Here is a 9,555-nt window from a genome sequence, read left to right as displayed (position 1 = left end):
CCAAGGAACCAGTTGTACAAATGGACACGATAACCAACTCTTCATATTAATACTTAGCAAGAACATTATTACCATCTCTTGGGGTAAATAGGCAGTCACCTGAACTGAGTTCCCCCAAGATGACTCTCAACACTCAATGGCTTCCTAATACCTCTAGGTACCTTTTCAACATGACATCCTAGGTTTTTCAAATTGGGAATCAAATTGTCTTTCTGATTTAACCCTGACAATCCATGCCATGCACCCAGCCAAATTGCTGAGCCCTGTTGTTTACTCAAAGTCTCCCCCAAAGCACATGGCTCAGACAGATCCACGAACTCTTCCCACTCCTTCCATAGGCCGTAGTGATCCTGCCTTGGCTTGCCTTTATTGCTGGTGCCCTGGGTTGTTTTTGTGAGTTTACACCACTGAGTGTGACCCATTTACCATGTCCTATACACATGGTTTTTCTCAAGTAAGACAATAAAAATGCCAAGCTTTCTGAATGAGTAAATGGATGGATGGATGGGTGGATGGATCTGCAGTTAGCTCTTTACAGACACTCTAAAGCAGGACAGGAATGGAGCAATTAGTTGGTCAGCTCTTCTCACTTAGTAGTTTCCTGAGTCACCCTAGCATAGGTGACTGAATTTGGTGTTTCTCAGACTTCTCCAGAGTTAGGTCTTTCTGAGTGAGAGAGACAGAGACAGAGAGGAACAGAGACACAGACATACACAGAGAGACACAGACAGACACAGAAGACAGAGACAGGAACAGAGAGAGAGAGAGAGAGAGAGAGAGAGACAGTGGGAGGAACAGAGATACAGAGAGAGACAGAGACAGAGAAAAGATGAGAGAGAGAGGGAGAGGGAGAGGGAGAGGGAGAGGGAGAGGGAGAGGGAGAGGGAGAGGGAGAGGGAGAGGGAGAGGGAGAGGGAGAGGGAGAGAGAGAGAGAGAGAGAATCCTTTTCCTGAGCACACAGTACCTTTGTTCTGTCCATTGACAAAGATGTCAAGCTGCCTTGAGTTATTTAGAGAAAAAACGGGCCTCTGCCCCTCTGAGATAACCCCCTCCCCAGGACAAGATTTACTTGCTTTTAAAAGGCTGTGTTCTTTGAACATCGCTTCTGGGTTGCTATGTCTACATGATATTCCTCTGGCCCCTTCAAGTCACTTCTGTGGATCTTGCACTTCTGTGATGTTGACATGGAGTGACCCCTGAACTCCATGGCTCTTTCTCTGAGGAAAAAAAGTCCCACCTCCCACCTCTTTCAGAAGGGCTAATAACTCCATTTGGTAAATATATCATTCCAACTCCAGCAACTGGACCCAAAGGCCACAGTTGTTTTGCTGACATCAGATAAACGGGCACTTCCCTGGTTACCATGGAGACAGAATAGTGTGAACCACACTGGGGCCGCAGCCTCACTCTGCTCTTTACTGGGGCCTCTTGCTTTCTGTTCAAACAAAAGTGGGACCACAATCATTTGTGCACTGACAGACTTGGTGGCTAACCCGAGACACTGACAAGGTACTGATCACTTGAGATCTATCTCCTGGGACTTGGCCAGCTATTTGGTGACTAAAAGCAATCATATTCTCTCTGGGCCTCAGTTTCTCCAGCCATATCCTGAGAGAAGTCTATTAATTCTCTTAGCTTGAGTTTCCCAGAAGTTGGTCCTAAAGTGAGGGACAAACTGAAGCAATGGCTTTAGGAGGCCCCAGGAGCCGGGTTTGAAAGGTGGGAATGAGGCAGAGGTAGGAAGGAAGCCATGAAGGTGGAACATCCATCAGGTCACCATAGGGGAAGTGTGGCTCCATCTGACTGGGGGACCAAGAAAGCACACCCAGTGTTTCCCTCTCCGGGACGTTGGCCTCCCAGATCTTCTCTGCTCATTGGCCAGGGGCTAATCCCTAGGGCATTAGTGGGCACAGTGTGCTTGGCCCTCTGCTGGCCAGTATGCTGGGAAGTTTGGGGCATGTGCTGAGCTGGGGCAGGGTCTTGACAACATCTGCCTGCCACATGACAGAAGTTTACATCCTGGAAGTAAACTTGGGTCTTGAAATGATATGAGTTATAATTCTGTCTCCTCTGTGATGGACCTGAGCCATTCTCCTGCCCAGAACTTCAGGCCCCTAGTTCTTCAGGGCTGTTAGCAGTTCTCCAGCTTTTTTTAGTGTCGGGAATCTGACCCCTTAGCCCAGGAGAAGGTTCTGAGAGACTCCACCCTCCTCTCCTGTACCAGTCTGGATCTCAGCCCACCTACCTCACCGGGGGCCTCCAGACCTTACCTCAGGTGGCCCTGAGATAGTGTAATTATTCTTGAGTACTGTGTGACATTGTGCTTCCCAACACAAATGCCTGCCCCCTGCCAGGCTTTCTCCCTCCCACTTCTGATACCAGCTTAGAGTAGCTTTTACTCAGATGACCTATTGGAATTCTAGACATCCCTCAGGTTTAACTTGTATTTCATCTTCTCCAGACCTCACCTTAAGGATGTCCTCCATGCTTAGTGCTGATTGCCAACTGGATGGGCATCTAGAATCATCTAGGATGTCACCTCTTGCCATGTCCCAGAGGGAGTTTCTAGGTGAGCTAATTGAAGTGGGAAGACCCACCCTAACTGTGGGGGTCACCATCCTATGGGCTGGGGTCGTGAGACAGATAACAAGAAATGCCTAGGACCTGAGCATGGGCAATCATCTCTGCTTCCTGATTGCAGATGCAATGTGACAAACTGCCCCAAGTGCCAGCCACCGTGTCTTTCCACCATGAGAAACTTGTAACACTGGACCATGGGCCTCAGTAAACTCCTCCCTCCTTAAGTTGCTTTTACATGCATTTTGTCACACACTGAGAAAAGTAAGGAGATACACTATCCCAGAGGCAGATGTTTTTATGTTCTTGGAGCAACTGTTGACAATGGAAAACACTAGATTGACCTCAGAGGCTCAGTCACTTTTCAGAAAGTCACCCAGCCTCCTTTCTACCACAGCTGTTCACCTCCCAGTGCCCAGTGACGTCCTGGGGATGGGACATGAGGACCAAAGGCTGAGCCTGCTTACGTGGGAGAGATTGGTAAATGGATTCCATTTAGGGAGACAGTAATGACCACCTGTGTACACAGACCCTGGCTAAGGAACAGTGGGGTCCCCCAAACACAAACAAGCCCCCTATGCTGCCCCGGAGGATCTTAGAGTCAAAGTTGTTTGTAGAATAAAAACCAGGAGTCTTTTAGAGCTCACCAAACTCAAGGCCCTTGTTTCTCCTCTGAAAAGCGTTCTGCCTGAGGCGAGAGGAGTGGGTAGCTTGCCCTCTATAGTTAGAAGTCTAGATTTTCTTCCCCATGGCTTGTGCAAGTCAGAGGCCATCTTCTTGTCCTTCCTCTTTTTCTTCCTCTTTGAAGGAGGATGGGATGGAGCAGCTTCTGATGAGAAATACCAGTTACATAACCCGAGTTTGTCTTAGTCACGCCTTCCCGCATGCTTCTGGAACAGGAAGGAGATGAAGTTAAACAGTGTGTCTCTATTTCCCTGTGGACACCCTAATTGCTGCTGCTGCCGCTGCTGCTGTTGTAATTGATTCCACAGGTTATTTTTACTCTAAGCGGCTCTGTGTGCCTTGCAGATGGGACTGTTCTTGGAGTCTAGGCCAGCAGCTGTCCAGATGCCCAGTGTGGACTGGTCTCTACTTGAAAATGGGGTTAGGGAGAGGGTCCCTATCCTCTCCCCAGGAGCATGAGCTTGCAGTGGGAGTAAATAACTCTGTGTGGGTAGGGAGTGCTGGCGTGGGGGTAGGGACCAGGCTAAAGGAAGGAGAAGCTCAAGAATGCTTCAGCTAGCATGTCTGTGTGTGCAGACCTCACCTAGGGCAGAGGGGCCTTTCCAGCACTGAGCAGAGCAGTGAAGGACATATGGGGCGAGCTTTTGCCTGGAGAGCCTTCTGTGCTTTTCTGTCTATTCCAAGCAGCCACCTCTTCCCACCCCTGCAAGCCGCTCTCAGCGCACAAAGCACACAGAAGGAGCACTCCTGGCCGCCTGCCTACAGCTCCAGCCACCTACACAGACAGCCTCGCCTTTGCACACAGCTCAGCCCATGTGTGCACTGGGAGGTGTGTGTGTGTGTGTGTGTGTGTGTGTGTGTGTGTGTGTGAGCACACATGCTCAGACACCAAGTCCAGGGCTCCAGAAGTGGACAGGGACTTCAGAGGGAGTCAGTACTCCAAGTAGCTATAGGCCAAGGGCTGGGACAACCTTGGGGACTTCATGTGACTTTGGACATCACCTAACCTTGAACTTCAGGATCCCTAGTCACCTTTCCCTAGTGAGGTAATCATGGGTTTCTCTTCTGTCCTCTCACTAGGTCGTGATAAGAATTATCAGAGATAAAGAAAGGTTGCTGAACACACATAGTCTCCTGACAACTGGCCACATGTCATCTTCCCAGCTTTGCAAGGAAGGGGCCATTTTTCTTGCAGGTAAGAAGCCCAAGGTCAGAGAAGGGGCCCCTTTAGGTGCACGTGGCTTGCAAGGGGTAGAAATAAGGCACATGGGCCTGGCCCCATCACTCAACAGCAGTGTATGCCACCAGTCAGAAATGGTGCTATAAGAGGACACCATCTCTGGGGGGTGGGGGCTGCAGCTCAGCTTCTAGGGTGCTTGCTTAGCAGACACAAAGCCCAGAGTTCAATCCCCAGCACCATATAAACTGAGCACGGCAATGCACACTTGTAATCCCAGCACGTGAGAGATGGAGACAGGAGGACCGGGAGTTCAAAGTCAGTCTTGAGAGTTCAAGGACACTCTGGGGCTGTGGGGCTACATTCTTATCTTTTTGGATGCCTTTTTTCTCCCGTGTAAACTGGAAATGACACATATCCACCCAGTGTGATCGTTCTTGGGAATACTGGTCGGTTCACACAAAACACTAGCTAGGCGGCAGGGCCTGCTCTATAGAAGATGCTCAATAGCAACAACTCCATTCTTCCCTCTTTTTTTTTTTTTTTTTTTTTTTTTGGTTTTTTTTTTTTGAGACAGGGTTTCTCTGTGTAGCCCTGGCTGTCCTGGCACTCACTTTGTAGACCAGGCTGGCCTCGAACTCAGAAATCCGCCTGCCTCTGCCTCCCGAGTGCTGGGATTAAAGGCGTGCGCCACCACGCCCGGCTTCCCTTCTTCCCTCTTATTCAAAGCTAAACCAAGAGAAGAATCTGCCAACCTCTGCTCATCCCTGGACTTGACAGAGCAGCTGCTTGCGCAGGTCAGGCTGGAATTCCAAACAGGAGTGCTCAGTAGACTGTAGTGGGGCTGGTGCAGATTCTGGAAGCCGAGCAACGTTTTTCAGAGAAGTCTCCAATCCCCACATTGACTTCCAGCTCTTGGTAAAACCTTCCTGGGAGTGGAAGGTGTTACTTGGACTGAGAGGAGGCCCAGTGCTGCCCAGGAAGCAGCATAACCCGTGCTCACGAGGAACATGGCACACACTACTATAGGTTGGTCATTCCTGGCATAGGAAACACACTGACTCAAGTGCACAGGCGTTCCCTGGGGTGCAGTTTCTTTCTACATACCTAGCTGCTGTGCCCTGTATAGCTGCCTCTCCCTTACTGCTTGTAGCCTCCCTAGGCTTACGCTACCCCCAGGGGTCATAAGTAATATAATTTAGTCCAGGATTCCTTAGCAAACCATCCCCCCATGGGGCAGCTATAGTGCCCTTCCTTCTGGGGTAGCCCCAGATTCTGCTCCAGCTGGTCTAGACATGAGCCAGATACTTTGTGTCTCATGGATTCTGGGGTCACACAGCAGCTCTCTGAGGAGCCTTTGAAGGCCTCTTCCCTTCTCTTTGGGTGTCCAGGGACCCTGCCACACACTTCCCAAGTCTTTCAAAGGTTTCCCATCACTCTCTTCTTTACATCCCTGTCTTTGTTATCCCGGAAGTGCTGGCGGAATGTGCTCACCCCACACTGAATACCTAGCCCTTACTTTTGAACATGGAGGCACTTGGCACCCATTGTGTTATTCTGGGCTCTTGCAGTGTCTGCTGAGGTGAAATCAGTGAGCACTCACTGTGCCCCTTTTACTAAAAGGGACCCCTTGTGTCCCTTTTAGTCGAGGGACTAAAAATTATGTCAAGCAGCACCTGCCACACCAGGTAGCTTTTATGCATGGGTCAGACCATTTCTCTCTATTCAAAAAGAAAAGCTGAGACCGGAAAGGTTGAGTGCTGTCCCCTAAGGGCACAAGGCTAGCTGGTGGTAGAGGGAGAATTTGGACCTGGATTCCTAGACTGTCCACTAGACCATCCAACTCTACCCTACCAGGCTGGCCCTATTCTTTCTCCTCTGTTCTGACATGACTGGACCTTCTGCCTCAGCCACACCCCTTCTCTTGTTTCATGGGAACATGGGTATGCTCTCTCATTATCCACTTGGGGCTTCTGGAAAGATCCTTTCCTAGTCTGTATACACGAAAGTCAAGTTAAGTCTGCCTGGTCCATAGGCTTCGTCTGTGTAAAGGAATTTCTTAACCCACATAGCACACTCTCATGGAGGCAGTCTTTATTTTTGTGTATGTACATGCATGTGTGCATGTGTGTGCGCATGTGTGTGTGCATGCATGTGTGTGTGCATGTATGTGTGTGTGCGTGCGCATATGTGTGTGTGCACACATATGCACAGCACACACGTGGAGCAGAGGGTTACTTGCAGGAGCTGGTTCTCTCTTTCTATCCTATTTCAGGGACCAAACTCAAGTTTTCTGGAGTAGTAGCAAGCGCCCTTACCCTCTGAGCTATATTGTCAGCCTATGAAAGTGATGTTCAATTAAGAACTTAATAGTGTCTATTCCTATGTCAAGTGTGTGTGTGTGTGTGTGTGTGTGTGTAGGTACATGTGAGCAGATACATGTGTGGTGGCCAACTGTCAACCTGGGAAGTTTACCATTTTTTTAAAGTTTTAAGTTATTATTACTACTACTACTATATCATCATCATCATCATTATTATTAATTGTGATGATGATGTGTGTGGACAGGCCTGCATGTGGCAGTGAGGGGACAATTTTGTGGAGTGTGTTCTTCCTTCAGCTTTTCCATAGCTTCTGAAGATTGACCTCAGGTTGCCAGGCTCACACAGCTTCCACCTTTACCTGTTGAGCCATTTCATTGATTGGCTCCCCTCGTGTGTGTGTGTGTGTGTGTGTGTGTGTGTGTGTGTCTGTGTCTGTGTGTCTGTGGATCCCATCCATGACCTCCTGCTTGTATAGCAAGCATCTTACCAATGAGCCGTCTCCCCAGCTCTCAGTCTCTTTGTTAATGTTGGCATTTGCTGGTGAACGTTTACAAGTGTCAGTAGAAGGCACAGTCAAGCAGTTTTCTAAAGTGTGTACATTTCCCAGTTCCACTGGTGACATCTGAGAGCTTTGGTGAGCCACATCCTTGGTGATACCAATGTTGTTATTGGCTTAAGTTTTACTCACGGTGATAGCTGTGTAGTGGTATGGCTTTATGCCTGCTTTGTGTTTTCTGGCTGGTTAATGATGTTGAACACCTTTTTATATGCTTGGCAGCCCTTGGATAAGCATATAAAAGCCCTCTTTTATAAAGTGCCATTTAATTTTGATTTTTAAAAAGTGAGTCTTTTTTTTTCTTTCTTTTATTCCTCCTCCTTCTCCTCCTCCTTTTTTTTTTTTTTTTTTTTTTTTTTTTTTTTTTTTTTTGAGACAGAGTTTTACTAAGAAGCTCTGGTTGTCCTAGAATTCATTATGCAGACCAGGCTGACCTTGAACCCATAGAGATCCAATCCACCTGCCTCTGCTTCCCAAGTGCTGGGATTAAAGGTGTACTCTACTATGCTTGCCCCCCCACAAGAGGGGGGTCTTTTTCTTATTAATTTATAGAAATCTATTGTATAGTCTGGGGAGCGTTCTTTTGTTTGTATGTTTATTTGAGACAGGCTCTCTCTGTGTATAGCTCTGGCTGTCCTGAAACTCGATATATAGACCAGGGTTGCTTTGAATGTATAGAGATCTCTGCCTCCCAAGTGCTGGGATTAAAGACGTGTGCCACCATGCTAGCACTGGATGAGATTTTTAAACACAAACATTGCAAATTTCTTTTCAATATTTTTTTTTTGCCATGAATAGTTCTTAGTGCTAATGAAGACCACTTTACTGACATTATTTTACAGTTTGTGCTCTTTTGTGCCTGCCTTAGGAAAACGTGGCCCTCCCCAACGTTATAGATATTCTCCTGTGATTTCTTCTAGAAGCTTCGTTGTTTCCCACAGCCAACGTCATACTCACTGTGCCATCCAGCATGTGCAATCGTTCTGCGTCTATGTAGACTTCACCCAACGCCCATACCGCTCAGCTTGCCTTTGCATGTTATGGTGGCTCATGTGACCTTTGCATGACATGGTCAGATCATATGACCTATTGTCTATTTGTTGCTCACCTTGGCTCCCACATTCACTTTCACGTTCAAAGTTGCTCCATGTACACGCACCACTGCGACTGACATTATGCATGGACATCTGGGTTGTTCCCAGTGTCCCTTAACATCACAGCTTCTCAGAACATCGGCACAAACTCCTCCTTGTAAGAACATAGTTGGGGTGTGTACCCCACAGATGGAGGCTGGCTTGGGAGCACCTCTAAGCAATGCTTAGAGGAGGCACCTTGGGGGGTTGCTGAGGAGTGGGATTAGAGAAGGGGGTGTGTGGGTGGCCAATTGTGGTGTGGGTAGGCCCTGGCTCTAGGCCCAAACCTGCTTCAAGCCAGAGCAGACTCAGTTTTGGGCTTTAAGGCTATGTTTAAGGCCCTCACTTTCAAGGCACATGAAGCCAGCCATGCCTGTGGAGCCCTGATGTTGGGAGTCATCCATGATTGCTCTTGCACCTCATTCAGGGACTCTCAATCAAACTCAGAGCTCACCCATATGCGTAGACTCTGTTGCTAGTTTGCTCTGGGACTCCTCTCTGCCTTCCGAGGCTGGAATGACAGGCTGGCCACCATCCTACCTGGCATTTATGGAGACTTGGACACAGGCCTTTGACTCTAGCACTGTGCCTGCTCTGCTACTCTGTGCCTTAAGAACTCTGCCTTCCTGCAGATGGTGATTAATAACTAACTTGTGCCTTGCCCTCTGCGGTGGCCCCTCCCAGGAGGCTGAGGCTGCTTTCTTATCTAAATAAACTCTGCACAAACATGGCCGCATTCGTTCCTCATGTGTGAGTTATGTGCAAGGGCATTACCCAGGGACGGGGAAACCTGCTCATACTGTAACCCTGACCTAACCTGGGCAAGACCAGCAAGCCACCGAGTCTTATTTATTTATTCTCTATTTATTTTGTAGTATTGGGATGAAACCCAGGGCCTCATATATGCTACATGCTAGCACAGAGAAATGAGTTTTAGACCCTGAGCAGCAAAACTCAAAGCCTCTTTTCCTTTGCACCTACTTATGGAACCCTCTGGTGAAAAGGCAGAAGCCCCTTGCCCTGAGCCTAGGGAAGGCTGAGGGCTAGAAAGAAAAAGACTTTCTTCCCATGATCCTCTTCTGGAGAGACAAAGACACACCCAT

The 9,555-nt window shown here is 48.3% G+C and overlaps 1 long non-coding RNA gene across 1 annotated transcript; it reads left to right on the top strand.

Annotated features, from left to right (window-relative positions):
• Positions 1 to 1,450: 1,450 nt before the first annotated feature.
• LOC110302316 (uncharacterized) lies at positions 1,451 to 9,175 on the top strand. The gene is made up of 4 exons (XR_002378796.2): positions 1,451 to 1,510; positions 2,463 to 2,570; positions 4,343 to 4,457; positions 8,188 to 9,175. It is a non-coding gene; the product is annotated as an uncharacterized LOC110302316 (long non-coding RNA).
• The last annotated feature ends 380 nt before the right edge of the window (positions 9,176 to 9,555 follow it).

Source organism: Mus caroli, unplaced genomic scaffold, assembly GCF_978045245.1.
Source record: "Mus caroli unplaced genomic scaffold, Mus_caroli_1 scaffold_11, whole genome shotgun sequence".
NCBI classification, from domain to species: Eukaryota; Metazoa; Chordata; class Mammalia; order Rodentia; family Muridae; genus Mus; species Mus caroli.
This window is presented reverse-complemented; position numbering and strand designations above follow the sequence as displayed.